At 44.5% G+C, this 16,625-nt stretch overlaps 1 protein-coding gene across 1 annotated transcript in view; it reads right to left on the bottom strand.

Annotated features, from left to right (window-relative positions):
* LOC144792711 (uncharacterized) overlaps positions 1-16,625 on the bottom strand; it is a 1,012,556-nt gene that overhangs the window by 230,309 nt on the left and 765,622 nt on the right. The window lies entirely within an intron of this gene.

Here is a 16,625-nt window from a genome sequence, read left to right as displayed (position 1 = left end):
CAGGCCTTTGTTAAAGAAGAATGCAGAATTCATATGGTCAGAGTCCTGTGAAGAATTTTTTAGAAATCAAAGAAAGAATTGTGAATGTTCCTGCCTTACAGCCTTTTCTTGAAGGTAGAACCACCATTGTAACTGCTGATGCTTGTGAATACAGTCTTGGAGCTGTTCTCACCCACATGGATAATGGATGTGAATTCACTATAGGATTTGCATCTAGGACCCTCAGACCCACTGAACTCAAATACTCAGTAATCGGAAAAGAACTTCAAGCTTGCGTTTGGAGTGTAGAAAAATGTAAAGCTTATGTTTGGGGTAGACCTTTTATACTCAAAACTGATCATTGTCCTTTGGTGAATATACTTTCTGGCAAAAACATCAAAAGCACTACAGCTCGCATTTCAAGATTAGCTTCTAAACTCTTAGAATTTACTTTTTCTATTCAATACATCCCCGGTGGAAAAAATTCTCGTGCAGACTATCTTTCTAGACTTCCCGTTGATGAATCTGAAAATCAAGAATGGGAAACTGAAATTGAAGAGTGTTCTATTGCATACATAGGTGATGCTTCTTTTTGTGAAGAAGATTGGATATCGGCCACTCAATCTGATCCTATCCTTAACCAAGTCATCACATTTATAAAGTCCGGCTGGCTCAAAGAAACTGTATCACAACATGAACTCCACATATTTTGGAAAGTAAAGGATGAACTATCTCTTGAAAGTGACATTTTAGTTTGTGGAGACAAATTAGTAGCTCCTCTATGTTTTCATCAACGTTTAATTAATCTAGCACATGGGGGTCATTTAGGTTCTACTATGACTGAGAAAAAGATCAGAGAGAGGTTTTGGTGTCCACACATGGATTCTGAAGTTGAAGAATGTGTATCTAATTGTACCAAATGTAAACTCAGTGACAAAGTTTTAATTACTGAACCTCAAACCCAATCAATCAGTCTCTAACCTGAGAAACTTTGGCAACGCATTGGGGTTGATTTTTTAGGTCCTTTCCAAATTCTTCCTAACTACATGAAATATTTCATTGTAATGGTTGATCATGTCTCTAGATGGGTAGAAGTAGAAGCAATATCTGAACCTACTACTAAAAAAACAATTGAATGCTTTCAAAGAGTGTTCTCAAGAGAAGTTCTCTGTAACGTGGGCGAGAAGCAAACCAGGACAAGATAGGGTGCTCTTTCAACGAATTAAGGTTTATTGGGGCGAAAACACAAAGCGTAGAAGAAAACAGGGAAATGTTTGTGCCAGAGGCTTCTAGAGAGTCTATACTTGGTCCTTCTTTGCAAGGGATTATGGGAGTCGTAGTCCACTTCCTTCCAGGGATTACTGAGGACACCTCTGTGTTTTGTGGCAGCCCCTTCCGTCGCTGGACTTGGTTGGTGCTCCGCGGTATGTTGCATCGGACCACAGGGGAAGAAAGAAAACAAAGAAAAGACATGTCAGGAAGGGGTTTCTCCTTCCTTTACGTGTCGCGGGTGTGCCAGGGAAGTGTAGGGAAAGTCACCACTACCGTCACCAATGTGTAAGCGCTCCTGCAGCGGTTAACGGGCTCTTAGACTTGCTCACCCTTACTATCCCCAGCCTTCCCCTCAACCCGGGTCCCTCCCGGCGTCAGCCCGAGACATCCCCGTACCTTGTTGAGCCACGTCCCTTCTCCTGGGCCGTGGCTGGCTTCAGCGCGTTGCCAGCTAGGGTCTGGCTGCCCTCCTCGTCGGTCGTCTGTTCTCTCCTCCCGCAGTGAAGTTTCTTTGGTAGTAGCTGGTTCCGGGTTCTTCTGCGACGGCGTAGCGTTGTTCCACAGCAGCACTTCAAAGGTTGTCACCAGCGTCTGCGCCTCACAAGCAGGTCCCAACGAACGAACGTCTTCCTCGGCATCTTCCGTTTTCACAACGCCTGAACCATGTGACCCCATTACATGACCGCCCAAGGCATAGGAATTAAAGGGACCGCACTCCCCGGGGACGTTCTGCAAATATAGGAGGGGAGAACAGTGAGGGGAAAAGTGCCCCGATTGTGACTCCAGAGAGTCTGTGTCCTCACACACCCCTAGCCTAGTTTGTTCACGTTCGGGGAACAAAGGAATGCGGGAAAGAAAGACAGCATTTCCATTGTTCGATCCCTTCCGATGGACCACCTCAAAGGAAAAGGGTTGGAGGGAAAGGAACCATCGCAATATTCTTGGATTGTTTCCCTTGTTGCGGCTCATCCAATGCAAGGGAGCATGATCTGTATATAGAAGGAAATGGGCCCCCTCCAAATAGTATCTTAATTTCTCAATCGCCCACTTAATAGCTAGGCATTCCTTCTCTATTATAGGATATTTCTGCTCACGGGGAAAGAGTTTTCTGCTAATGAAAAGGATTGGCTGTTCTACACCATCAGATGACAACTGCGATAATACCGCCCTAACCCGTGTTCGGAAGCATCTGTGTGTAACAGGAAGGGTATCGAAAAATCAGGAGACCTCAAAATTGGGGCAGTGGTTATGGCCGTTTTTAAGTTCACAAAGGCTGTTGTGGCGCTCACGCTGGGGTGTTGGAGGACTTTAGTCTTAACGTTTTTCTGTAGAAGGTCGGTCAGGGGAGCAGCCAGTCAGAATATTGTGGGATAAACCTTCTGTAATAACCAAGGAGCCCCAGGAATGCCCTAACCTCTTTCTTGGTTGATGGAAAAGGGGCCTCTACTATAGCCTTTACTTTTTCAGATTGTGGTTCGATAACACCGTTTCCTAAAAGGAACCCAAGATATTTAACCTTCCTAAACCCTGCTCTGGATTTTTTTGCATTGATATGCAAACCTGCCTCTTGAAGGGACTTAACACCTTGGCTGCTTGAGAGATCCCTCTGCTGTGCTGGGCCATAATGTTAATGGGTGTGGTCATGACGAGCTCAGCTCGTCATGAGCACCCTAGAGGTATACCTCATGACGAGATGAGCTCGTCATGAGCATCGAAGGGGTTAAGAACCTGGGTACAATGTTGTAAATGGATTTCCCAATCAGGGCTGAATATAACGATGTCATCAAGGTATGCGGAGGAGTACTGCTGATGCTGTCGCAATACTTTGTTCGTAAGGCGTTGGAATGTGGCAGGCGCCCCATGCAACCCAAAGGGTAAGACACTAAATTCGTACAGGCCCGTTGGTGTAACAAAGGCAGTCTTTTCCTGGTCTTCTGGTTTGAGGGGCACCTGCCAATAGCCTTTTGTGAGGTCAAGGGTTGTAATGTATTGAGGTACAAAAGGGGGTGGTGATGGACAGAGCATCCGAACCAATCAAACACTCACACCCAGTCAGAAGATCTGAGTTGAATCCATCACCGTTCTTTAGCCCACTCTGCCACTCCAGTTCAGACATGGCTATATGCAAATCAGTCTGACCCTGTGCCTCATGGGAACAGTCCAGCCCGAACTGCCAAGCCATGCCTTCCCTGGACCGGAAACAAGCTTCCGAGCACCGGTTTCTGGCATTACAGCCGTCTTCAGCCCGGCTTGCTTGAATCCAGTGGCAAAGTGAGCAAGGGACTCACGTCTGAGCATACCCTGCCACACTTATGGCGGCCAAAAGCGGTACAAAAGGGGGTGGTGATGGACGGAGCATCCAAACCAATCAAACACTCACACCCAGTCAGAAGATCTGGGTTGAATCCATCACCGTTATTTAGCCCACTCTGCCACCCCAGTTCAGACATGGCTATATGCAAATCAGTCTGACCCTGTGCCTCATGGGAACAGTCCAGCCCGAACTGCCAAGCCATGCCTTCCCTGGACCGGAAACAAGCTTCCGAGGACCGGTTTCTGGCATTACAGCCGTCTTCAGCCCGGCTTGCTTGAATCCAGTGGCAAAGTGAGCAAGGGACTCACGTCTGAGCATACCCTGCCACACTTATGGCGGCCAAAAGCGGTACAAAAGGGGGTGGTGATGGACGGAGCATCCGAACTAATCAAACACTCACACCCAGTCAGAAGATCTGGGTTGAATCCATCACCGTTCTTTAGCCCACTCTGCCACCCCAGTTCAGACATGGCTATATGCAAATCAGTCTGACCCTGTGCCTCATGGGAACAGTCCAGCCCGAACTGCCAAGCTATGCCTTCCCTGGACCGGAAACAAGCTTCCGAGGACCGGTTTCTGGCATTACAGCCGTCTTCAGCACGGCTTGCTTGAATCCAGTGGCAAAGTGAGCAAGGGACTCACGTCTGAGCATACCCTGCCACACTTATGGCGGCCAAAAGCGGTACAAAAGGGGGTATGTATGTGTGTAATGTATTGAGCCTCCCCCAGCTTCTCTATTAGCTCATCGACCCTAGGTATGGGATAAGAGTCACACTTCGAAATAGAGTTTACGGCGCGGAAGTCAATGCAAAAGCGGACTGAGCCATCCGGCTTTGGTACGAGCATGATGGGGGAGGACCAGTCGCTTTTAGATGGCTTTATGACGCCCTAGCATGTTTTTAACCTCTTCTTCTATGGCTTGTCTTCTGGCGGCTGGTATGCGGTAGGGTTTCTGTTTTCCTGCTTGTGTTTCTATGGCATGTTCAGCTAACAGGGTTTTGCCTGGTATGTTGGCAAAAAGATGGGAAAAAGGGCTCAGGGTATCCTGAAGGGTTCTATCTTGGTCCTTAGTCAAATCAGGATTGACAACCAGCTCCTTCAGGGTGGTCTCGTTCTGGGATGGTTTGCCTGTGTTATGTACATCTTGAGGTGGGGGACCTAACCACTTTTTGAGCAGATTTATATGGTACAGTTGGGTCTTCTTTGGTTTGATCTGTATTTTGTAAGATGTTAAACCTACTTTTTCTGTGACTTTATATGGGCCCTGCCACCCTGACCGTGGTTTCCCTAGGTTGGAAGGTAAAAGGACCAGCACCCAATCTCCTACATTGAGGTGGCGCCACTTCTTTCCCTTGTTATATATCGTTTGTTGTTGTATTTGAGCTTTCTCTAGATTGGAATCAGCAAATTCCCTTAGTTTATGGAGTGGTGAGTGGAGGTTCTGTGTATACTCAAGAACATTTTTAGTATCCTCTTCTTTCTCTTGTTCCCATACCTCCTTAGTAATCTCTAAAAGGCTCCGAGGCTCTCTCCCATATAGGATTTGGAACGGGGAGCACCCTAGACTGGTTTGAACCTGGCTCCGGATTACATACAAGGCTAGAGGAAGCAGCAGGTCCCTTTCTTTACCCTCGACGGTTAGAAGCTTCTTTAATGTCAACTTCAAAGTGGCGTTGTACCGCTCACAGAGTCCATCCGTCTGGGGATGATACACAGACGTTTTAATGTGGGAAATATCCAAAGACTTACAGATTTGTCCCATTAGCTTAGAGACAAAGGGAGTTCCCTGATCGATAAGTATTTCCCGAGAGAAACCGACCCGTGAGAAGAGCTCCATGAGTTTGCGGGTTGTGGGAGTGCGTAAAGGGAAGGTTTCTGGATATCTCGTGGCATAGTCAACCGCGACCAAAGCATAGATGTGGCCCTTCTTGGTACGTGGTAACGGTCCAATGAGGTCCATACCGACCCTTTCTAATGGGTTACCCACAACCGGTAATGGTTGTAATGGAACTACTGGTGGCCTGTACGGGTTCTTTTTTTAACAAACCTCGCATTCTTGGCAGAAGCGAGTGACTTGCGAAAATATGCCAGGCCAATAGAAATGTCGCAATAACATCTGTATAGTCTTTTGGGACTCTCTGTGTCCTGCCAACAGATGCAAATGAGCAAAAAAAATAACCTGTTCCCGAAACGCTTGAGGTACCAACAATTGGGGATCATCCCCTTGTTTCCCTATGCGATATAACAAGTCGTTTTTTGTTTGAAAAGAAGGGTAACTAAGGGGTGTTTGTTGAACTTGAGCCCAGGCGGACTGTAAGGTCGGGTCGTTTATCTGAGCATACCTAAAGCTTCTATCTATGAGCCATGGAGCTTGGGTTAGAAGAGTAGGCGGTGCTTCAGATATGGAAGTGACTCTCTGCAACTTGTTTTTTTAGCATTTTAAGGAATGAGGGATTGTCTTGCCCTATTATCATTTGCTCGGGCAGACTAGGAACAACCCCAAGCCTGATATCTAATGGCTGGCCTTTGGGAAGAGTGACAGGGATTTGTATGACCGGATAAACCTTAACATCCCCGTGTACACGCCTAATCGGTACAGAGTCTTTGACCCTATCAGGGAGAGGTGACACAATGGACTGGAGAATGACTGACTGTTTGCATCGTGAGTCTAGTAATGCCCTCACTTGCATACCCTTTATTTGGAGACTTACGTGGAAGCTGGGTCCTAGTTATGCAGAATATAGAATGGAACGGGGAATACATCCAATGTGCATCGGCTCTTCGGGTGGTTTCTTCTAGGGACAGTTTCGTGCTATATGACCCCACTCTCCACATTCAAGCACTGTGGATTACGTAGGGGAGATGGTTCTAAACAGGGTACTCTTGGCTTTTTCTATTTCCAGCGGAGCCTTTAGGGGTTTCTTTTCAGGTTTTACTGCCCCTCCCATTGGTTTTGTGGATTTGTCCCAAGGTAAGGCCCTGGGCTGTGCCCTATAAAAAGTAGTGGCCATTTCTACCGCCTGTTCAGGACTATGATGTTTGTGTTGTTTCAGCCATCTTTGAATGGGGTATGGCAGGGCCTCTAAGAACTGCTCTAAATAAATCATATCCATGATTTCATCCTTTGTTTGTGAATGGGGTCTTAACCACTTATCTGCTGCTGCTTTTAACTTGAAATACAAAGTTTTGGAGTTATCTGATGTGGTGCCGCGTTCTTTCCTGAACCGGACCCTATATGCCTCTGCATCCATGCCCATATGATCCAATATCAAGTCCTTTATTTCGGCATACGGAGTATTGCCATTAGGATTAGCCACCTGGTAGGCGGCTTGTGCTTCTCCGGTAAGAAGGGGGCTAAGAAGAAAGGCCATTTAGCTTCAGGCCACCCAGGTGCCCTTGCCGCCCTTTCAAAGTTAAGAAGGAAGGCGTCTGGGTCTTCTCCTGTCACATATTTTTGGAGAGATACGTTTGGCCCGGTTCCTGCCCTTATTTGGAGTTGTGTTGTTAACTCCCGCCGATCATCTGCTACTTTCTGCATTTGGTCTGCATGATTAGCCAGACTGTCTCTCATAAGTTCCCGGTCTGCTTGGGCAGAGGTCATTTGTTTTTCTACTGCCCATTCCAGCTTTTCTTGCCCACGGATTAATTGCTGAATTAAGTTTTCCATCGTGAGGCGAACCAAGATCCCACTTCTGACACCACGTGTTACGTGGGTGAGAAGCAGACCAGGACAAGATAGGGTATTCTTTCAACGAATTAAGGTTTATTGGGGTGAAAACAGAAAACGTAGAGGAAAACAGGGAAATGTTCGTCCCAGAGGCTTCTGGAGAGTCTATACTTGGTCCTTCTTTGCAAGTGATTATGGGAGTCGTAGTCCACTTCCTTCCAGGGATTACTGAGGACACCTCCGTGTTTTGTGGCCGCCCCTCCCGTCGCTGGACTTGGTTGGTGCTCCGCGGTATGTTGCGTCGGACCACAGGGGAAGAAAGAAAACAAAGAAAAGAAATGTCAGGAAGGGGTTTCTCCTTCCTTTACGTGTCGCGGGTGTGCTGGGGAAGTATAGGGAATGTCACCACTACCGTCACCAATGTGTAAGCGCTCCTGCAGCGGTTAACGGGCTCTTAGACTTGCTCACCCTTACTAACCCCAGCCTTCCCCTCAACCCGGGTCCCTCCCTGCATCAGCCCGAGACATCCCCGTACCTTGTTGAGCCACGACCCTTCTCCTGGGCCGTGGCTGGCTTCAGCGCGTTGCCAGCTAGGGTCTGGCTGCCCTCCTTGGCGGTCGTCCGTTCTCTCCTCCCGCAGTGAAGTTTCTTCGGCAGTAGCTGGTTCCGGGATCTTCTGCGACGGCGTAGCGTTGTTCCACGGCAGCACTTCAAAGGTTGTCACCAGCGTCTGCTCCTCACAAGCAGGTCCCAACGAACGAACGTCTACCTCGGCGTCTCCCGTTTTCACAACGCCTGAACCATGTGACCCCATCACATGACCGGCCCAGGCATAGGAATTAAAGGGACCGTACTCCACGGGGACGTTCTGCAAATATAGAAGGGGAGAACAGTGAGGGGAAAAGTGCCCCGATTGTTCCTCCAGAGAGTCTGTGTCCTCACAGTCTCCTTGGTGAAATTCTTACTGATAATGGGGTTCAGTTTACATCTTCTGAAATGTCTTCATTTTTAGAAAACTGTGCTATAAAACATCTTAGAACACCTCTTTACCAACCTCAAAGCAATGGTAAAGTTGAATGTTTTAACAAAGTACTTGTATAATGTATTCAATCATCTATCAAAAACAAATCTTGTATTGCTAAATCCATTCAAGAGCTAGTTTGGTCTCATCATACCACCCCACACTCTGTGACTGGAAAGTGTCCTTTCGAATGAATGAGAGGTAGAGAATCCAGCACAGAACTTTGCCCTTTTTGGATAACTAAAATTCTGCAAAAAGATGGAAATGGAAATGAGTGGTGGAAATCAGCTGAATTCAATTCTAATTTTGCAAATTTAAAAAGATTTGTTAAGAATAATTCCTGTTCAAAGAAAGAATGTAGGTTGAAAATTGGTGATTGGGTACGTGTAAGGAATCCCATTCTTGTTGGCAAAGGTTTGTCCAAATTTAGAAATCCTGTTCAGGTTTGTGAATTGGGAAGAAATTCTGTTTCTGATGGAAACTGGTGGGGCATGTCTCGTGTAGCACTTGTTCCCCGTCACGATGTAACTAGTGACATTGTTAAAAGTTCTTCTCAATCTTCTTTTCTGCCTGTCAGCAGATTTCCCAAGAATGCTATGATCATCAGGAAAAGTTCTTACGTTCCTGTTCGACCTAGAAAATTGAATGATTTTGTTAAAAGTTTTTTTTTCTTTTTCTTTTCTCTTTTCATTTTCTTTTCTTTTTTTGTTTTTTGTTTCTTCTTTTTACTTTTCGTTTCTTCTGTATTTTTCTCTTTCTTCTCTTTTTCATTGGGAAGGGGGGATTATTGTATTTAGAATAGAATGATTATACCTTTATTCTTTGTTCTGTAAAAAGGGAGATGTGTGGTGATTTAAGCTTTTAATAAAGAATGTTCAGATCTTGGAATTAGATTGAGGTCACTGAGCACGGCATTCCAACTGAGGCAGTTGCTCCAGTGTCCCTTCTTGAAGAGACATGTTTCCTGAAATAAACCTGTGAAAACTATGCCAACCGTGTGTGCTCATGAATATCAGAGGTTGTTAATGATTAATGGGGTCAAGGAGATGAGATCCGGAATAACTGTTGTACCAGTGCATTACAGAGTTGGACATGTATGCTTCTGTGTTTATATTACCAAACGCCTGCCGATGTTACACTGTACACTGCAACTGATGTATGTTTAATAAAGATTTTTTTTTTAAATATGCTCATTAGGGGTATGCAAATTTTATCATGTTAAGAGAGGAAGCACAGACGCTTTACCACTATTTAGGTAGGGTAAAGTGCACAGAATTCTACAGTCAGCAAAAACAGTCAAGGAAAATATATTGAGATACACCACGCAAAAGATGGTCATTTCCAACACCAATACATTCAGCAAGTGTTCTGAGAGTCATGTTTGCTCATTTGACATGAAACCCTCCCTATTTGTACACAGGTGTTTCAAGAAACGAGTCCTTCCGAGAGGAGAGGCTTCTGTCCAGACACAACCCACACTCTACACCCATTCAATCTTCTTTCACTTCTGAAGACATTCACATTCTTGAAAATTGGGCCCAGGTTTACAAACATTTTTTGTTCAAACAAAAGAGAGGTAGGAGTGGAGGATGTAACTGTATAATCTTGTGCAAGTGGCATGTGCTTAGTGTGGAAAAACTGCAATCACTCACAAATTGTGACATGCTTTATCATTGGGCCTGTTAACTAACACCCCCGCGCAGACCAACGCCTGGGGTGGAGCAAATGGGAGGGGAAGACAATGCAAACATACAAATAATAACGGGATAAAAAAAATGTGCAGTTAGTGTTCATTAAAACTAGCTCGGGTTTTCCGCTGCTACGCTTTATTCCTGGATTACCCGTCCAGGGTTAAAAGAGATTAGGATGGTGGCGAAAAAGATTGTTAGTAACCGGTCACCCCTCCTTACTGCATGTTCGTCAACATGTTTCAGCCAGTTTCTTACAGCCCTCAATAGAAGGTCTGTACGGCTTTCTTCAGGGCCTCTTGATCACTTTTAAAACCCCTTCTGTCCTACCTTAATCTTGTAGGTTATTTGGGAAATTTTCCTTTTTATTCAGGGGATTTGTGAGTGAGGGTAGTTTTTTCCACACTAAGCACAAACCACTTCCTCAAGATTATAGAGTTACATCCTCCACTCCTACCTCTCTTTTGTGTGGACAGTGATAGTTTGAGGAGGTTGAGGTAGGAAGTAGTCCCCACCCCCCTTTTCTTGAGAGGATTTGATTACAAACAGTTTGCTCAGGATTTGTGTCACAAAATTAATGACATTTTTTTATTTAGTTTCCAGCGTAAAACTTGTTTCGCTCTGAAAGTTGCCTCAACGTATTGCAAAGCAGCGCAAAGTGCTGCGTTGTATTATTTTGGGCCAAGGGGCCGATCCACAGGTGGTACATGGGCGTTCCCATACAACCAAGCATAGCTTTTGATGCAAGTCCCTATTTACTAACAATAGCAGACAGGGTTTTGCAACATAAAATGTCTCTTTCAGACAGGCGTAACAAAGAAATTATCTTATTTTTTCAAACATTTCTGACTTTCATTGTGTGCTACACAGTACAGCACACATCCCAAGTCAGAAAAGGCATAGTATTTTGCACTGGGAGGGTACTCTTCCATTACAAAAACCTATGCTAATCTTAAACTGTCATCTTTGCACTGGAATACTACTTGGTCATGCACATATTTAAATGGGTGTTGCAGGATAGCAAAAAGAGATGGATCCACATTGATCGCACTGTTGCATGCCACCCGCCATGGGATCTTCCCTGAGTGACACGCCAACAGCATCCTAACAGTTCTTTTTTAGGCACCTCAACAAGAATTGTCCTCGAGATTTGGGATCAGCTGTCCATCAGGAAGGGGCTCACCCCGTTTTCTTCACCCAATACTGACATCTCTCTTAATCATCAATCAATTAATCAATCAGTATTTGTACGAGGGCACTCATCACCCTGGGGTGTATCCAGGTGCTGCGTGGGGTGGGGCTTATTCGAACAGCCTGGTCTTGAGGCCGCTCCTGAATTCGGCAAGGGAGGGAGCGGTTCAGAGGTGGATGAGGAGGACATTCCAGGTCCTGGCGGCGAGGGGGGAGAAAACATGACAACCGGCACGGTTGTGACCGATGCAGGGTAGTAATGGTCCCTTGATTGTGAACACTTGAATTTCACTGACTCGTCTAGCTATTGTTAGAGCTACAAGAAGACCTACCTTTCAGAAGGGATACTTTGTTTTTGCCCTTTGTATTGACTCCAAAGTACGCTTCATCAACTGAGATAGTACCACATTAAACTGTCATGAGGTGGAGCATGCCTTATTGGCAGAAAGACTCAAAAAAGACCCTTAAGAACCACTTTAATAAGTCTATTAGACCAATGGGATGGTTGGTTCAATGTTCTCCTGAAACATGACATGGCAGCCAAAAGAACCATGAATGCGGCATGACGCAAACCTGATCTCTCCAAATGAGGAAGATACAATATTTGTTGAGGAATCAAACATATAGACTTTTTGGTAGATACTGGTCGGACTTGGGGCAGAATTTCCTTACTGTCTTTGGTAATGTCAATGAGATGGAATTTGTTACATTCAGGAGTCAGGCTAACAAGCTCAAAGTGAGTGGACCCGGGTGGAAAATATGCCCATTGCATTGAGAGAACAGGTTCAGAAAAGCTTCACTAAATTTGAGAATTTTCCTCCAGGAGAGACAGTTCTGTGAAACAGTACTATTTGGGCCACCATAGTTTATTAAAAGGAGGTGGTATGGTTCCCTCTTCATGTCAGTTAATACTGTCAGGTTTAGAGGAGGTGGAGGAAATGCAAAGATGTAAGTTTCTTACCAACTTATCAAAAACACATTTCCCCCTTAACAGAAATACTAGCTGGAAAAGTACTGGCATTCTTGGGCATGGTTCGTAGCAAATAGTTCTAGTTTGCTCCAGTGATGAAATATGCGCTTCAGTTGGGTGTTTGGTTTGATTTAGCTCTCAATTGTGTCATTCCTTTTTGTTCTGCTGAGTCTGTCTGCCCAGCAGTTTCTTATGCCGGATGAATGCTCTGCCTTCATCTGAATATGATTTTGTATCGCCCAATTCCATTATCTGAGCTTCTTTGCATAGTAAGTGGGATCGTGTTCCTCTTTTTGCGTTGATACACTACATATTTGTGTTGTCTGTATATATTAACACTGAATAATTGCTTACTTTTTAAAGGAAAGGGTGCAGTCCAAGAGCGACCGCTCTCAGTTCATGGACATTGATATGAACTTGTTTAAATATTACTTGCCATTGACTTATAACACTTACAAGTGTGTGACCCAACCTTTTAGTAAGGCACCCAGTCTTTATGAACGGGCTATCTCTTGAAGAAAACATAATACGATTGTGGTGCGCTGAACCCACCAGATTAGATTTATTTTACACATTACTTGTATTAGGTCATATAATGATCCCACTTTCTGAACCCACTGCTTGTCTAACACCCTTGAAATGACCTCATGTAAAGGGGGCAATATAGGATCAAAGGGATGCAGGATGACTACATCAGTATAAAGGACTTGAAAAGCCACACTATGATCTTTCTTACTGCAGTTGAGTGACTAAGGGAATGAAAAGTACAGCTCTGCCTCCTCAAATGACTATGCTTTGTTTCGGTCTGAATGCAAAGAGGCACCCAGAAACTGGATCTTCCTGTGCAAACATAGAGAAAATTTGCACCTGTTTAGTGTGATCCCTAGCTTGTCATAGAGCTGCTGACAGTCCCTGGTACATTCTGAGGCTGACTTGAAAACTAATTGCCATGATAGGGAAGAAAACTGGATGACCTGTTTTTTCGGAGATGAGCAGCTATGGGTGCTAAACACTTTTTGGATATCCTTAGGTCAGATTTGAGGAAAGGACTTTGAACTGATAATAGTAATCAGCCACTTGCAATCTTAAGTATCTTCTATTAGGGGGTGAATAGGGAAAGGGGGAGTTTAAAGATATCATATAATTCTTGCTTTGTAAAACTTGTAGAATCTCCTGTAAGGTAATCATGCTTTTTCAGTTACTTTTTTAGATTCCGAAGATGTAATATTGATCTCCACGCACCTGCTTTTTTCTTATTAGAAAGAAACAAGAATAAGATCCTACATTTCAATGGGAATTTGGGACCAGCTCTATCGACCTTTTTGGGGAAAAAAACGAGATTACTTCCTTCTTCAATAGATAATTGATATTGCTGGGGTATTTTGACTGGTGGTGTTGTTGGAGGCGTTTGGTAAATTCCAGAGTGTAGCCATAGTGCATAAGATCCAACACCCAATGGTCTGATATTATGCTGGTACACTGATTGCAATGAAGTGATATCTTTTCACCTACAGGAATGTTCAGATGTTCTGTGACTGTCACCAATATGCTGTCACAGCCTTCCTGATCCTTTAATGCCCCAAGATTGGTTTTCATGTCTAACTTTACGGACTGGAGACCTTCAGCCTCATGATGCCTAAATAAGGCACATAGCAAAACCGGTCCTGGGTTGCTTATGCTCCTATCCAGGGATGACCTGGCTTGGCAGTTCCGGCTGGACTGTTCCTACTGGAGCAGGATTAAGACTGATTTGCATATAGCTGGATTTAAACTGAGGTGGCATGGTGTGAAGAATATGGATGAATTGAGATGCAGCCTCGAGTTGTTACCAATGGCTCAGATTCAAACAAGCACTCGATCCATCACTGTTTTGTATACTTATTGTATCATCCTAAATGGGATAGGTATGCCCAGGCACGGGCCCAGTGCACACTGTATCACTGAAACCAAGCTGTACCTGGCAAAGCACATAACTAGGGCAAAACCACAAAACCAGTCTTGGGGTGCTTGTGTTCTGATTAAGGGAGGACCTGGCTTCGCAGTTCGGGTGGACTGTTCCTATTGGAGCAGGATCAAGACAGATTTGCATATAGCTGGGTCCAACCTGAGGAGGCATGGTGGGTAGAATAACGATGGGATGCAGCCCGAGTGATTACCAGTGGCTGAGATTATTGCAAGCTTTCCACCCATCACTGTTGTGTAGACTTAAATATAGCAAATGGCATTTCCAAAATGTTACTTTGTACTTCTAGGTCTGAAAGAAGTAGAGTGTAACCAGCCCTGCCTCTGCAACATACATCTACTCCTGTAAGTTGACTGAAACCAAGGGTCAGAGTCAATTATTACTGAAGACACCTTCTCACCTTACTGTACAATAACTTTCACTTCAGCATGTTTGGCCTCGGATAGGTATTCTAGATATGAATCAATGCACAACCATATTTGATGGTCACATCAGGCAAGAATTACAAAGGCATTGGAGATTCTGTTGGAGGTAGCTGTTGTAGCAGAAAAATGTTTGCCTTTGTTGTCAAGATTCCTGCCTTCTTTATCATGTGGTGCTGCACAAGGCCCCGTTAGGTTTCTGCAGCATCTGTGGTTTGCATGACCATAGAGTCAGAACAGGGGTGACTAATTAAATATGCAGGTGTATTTTCTGGTTGCCTTGAGTCTTGGAATTGCTATTGTTCTTGTGCCTGGTGTTTTCATCACCTTTAATCCTCCTGACCCAATATGGTTGATAATTGGTACAGCCTTAATAGTTTTCCATGTGGGTTCTTTAAAATGATGAAATAAGCAGTCCTTTGTAAGCAACAGTAAATCGAACCTCTTTGATGTTCTTACAATTAAATTATGAAAACCACCAATGCCAGAGTACTGAGGGGTATTTACCAATTGCCCTTCTTGGTTGTCAACTGTATCTGTAAAGTGAGATGGAACAGATTGAGGCACCAAACGTGAGTGATGTAATGAGGGGTTATTGTACTCTTTCTAGGTGGTAAATGCACCCGCACACTAGGCAATGTAGGCCATGTTAATGGTCTGGAACCTGATGGAATGATTGATTTTGAAAGTACTTTTTTAAGATTGAGGGAGTTGACGCCTGAAATCGCTTATAATAGTCGGCAAGCATCAATCGTAAGTCTTTTACCAAGTATATAGGGACCTATCATCTCTTCAGGTGATTCTTTCCACATTTGTTCCTGTGTCAAATCCGTACTGCCACCCTAAAACATCATGTTCCTTTAAAGACTAGTGAGAACCTCTAGTGACTGGCTTGTCTATGTGACCATGATCAGTGGAAAACACACTCTCCATATCCTCATATTTTTTTTTCTTCTATGTCTTGGTACTTCATCTTCAATAGTGTAGGACTAAATGCAGATCTGAAAGGTTCTCCGAGTCTTCTGTGTCCATTAGACAGTGTGGCGTATAAGGTGAAACCATATTTGGTGAAGTGTGCTCTGGCATGAGTGTCATTGGTATATCCTTTTCCGAAAAGATGGTTATTTTTGTATTTCTTTCGACTGTGTCCTCTATAGTGTAGTGGTAAATGAGTTAGCATTGGAAATGTTATTGACTGCAATATACCTAACGCTGTTACTGACTGTGTTCTGGTAGATGGACTTCTTGTCAACAGTGTTGTCAATGTCAGGGTAGTTGTTGACAGTGCCGTTGATGATGTTGCCTTTGTTGACAGTGTCGTCGATGTATCATTGTTGAAAGTATTTTCTTAGACAGTGGAGTTGCTGGTTTTGTCAATAGTGATGCAGATGACGGCTTCATCGACAGTAAGGATGTCGACAGTTTGTTTTCTTGATGGCACCATAAATACTTTTTCTTTTGGAGTATCTGACTCAGAAGAAAGCTTATGATGAGTTTTAGACAGAATCTTTCCTGCAAGAAGCACAACATGTGAGGCTCAACTCTTTTCTCTTGAGGACTCCTTGAAAGCCTTTTTAGGTGGTTCCTCGGAGGTTGAAGATTTTTCCACAGGCATATGCTCCTTTTTTACAATTTACTTGATGCTTCGGAGGAACAGGGCCGGACTGGGAACCAAAACCGGCCCTGGCAGAGTGCTCAGGCGGCCCCCCAACTCCCCCGGGGTGCCGCCGACCTCTTTGCCAGGGCCGGTTTTCGGCCGATTTTGTTACAGGGCCGATATGCTGCAAAAACGGCCCTGTAACAAAATTGGCCCCCATCCGTGCGGCGCACCGGGGGATTGCCCGGTGCCCGCTACGGCCAGTCCGGGCCTGCGGAGGAACCTATAACATCTACTGTAGAAGTATCAGAGGCTTAATAACAGTTTTGCTTCTCTAAACTTTTTAATAGTGTAAGTTGACACAGTCCTACAGATCTTGCAGTCCCTTGCCTTGTGGCCGGGATGAAGGCAATATATATACTCTTTCTGGAGATTCTCACAGTAAAGCCTTTTATTGCCACAAGTCCCACATGTTCTAAAAATACCCTTTTGGACCATTCAGGCATATTCGGACTTTATAAAAGCCTAGCTACTTGAAGAT

The sequence above is a fragment of the Lissotriton helveticus genome, chromosome 11 (genome assembly GCF_964261635.1).
Source record: "Lissotriton helveticus chromosome 11, aLisHel1.1, whole genome shotgun sequence".
NCBI lineage: Eukaryota > Metazoa > Chordata > Amphibia > Caudata > Salamandridae > Lissotriton > Lissotriton helveticus.
Note: the sequence above shows the minus strand (reverse complement) of the source record. Positions and strands in the feature narration are given on the sequence as shown.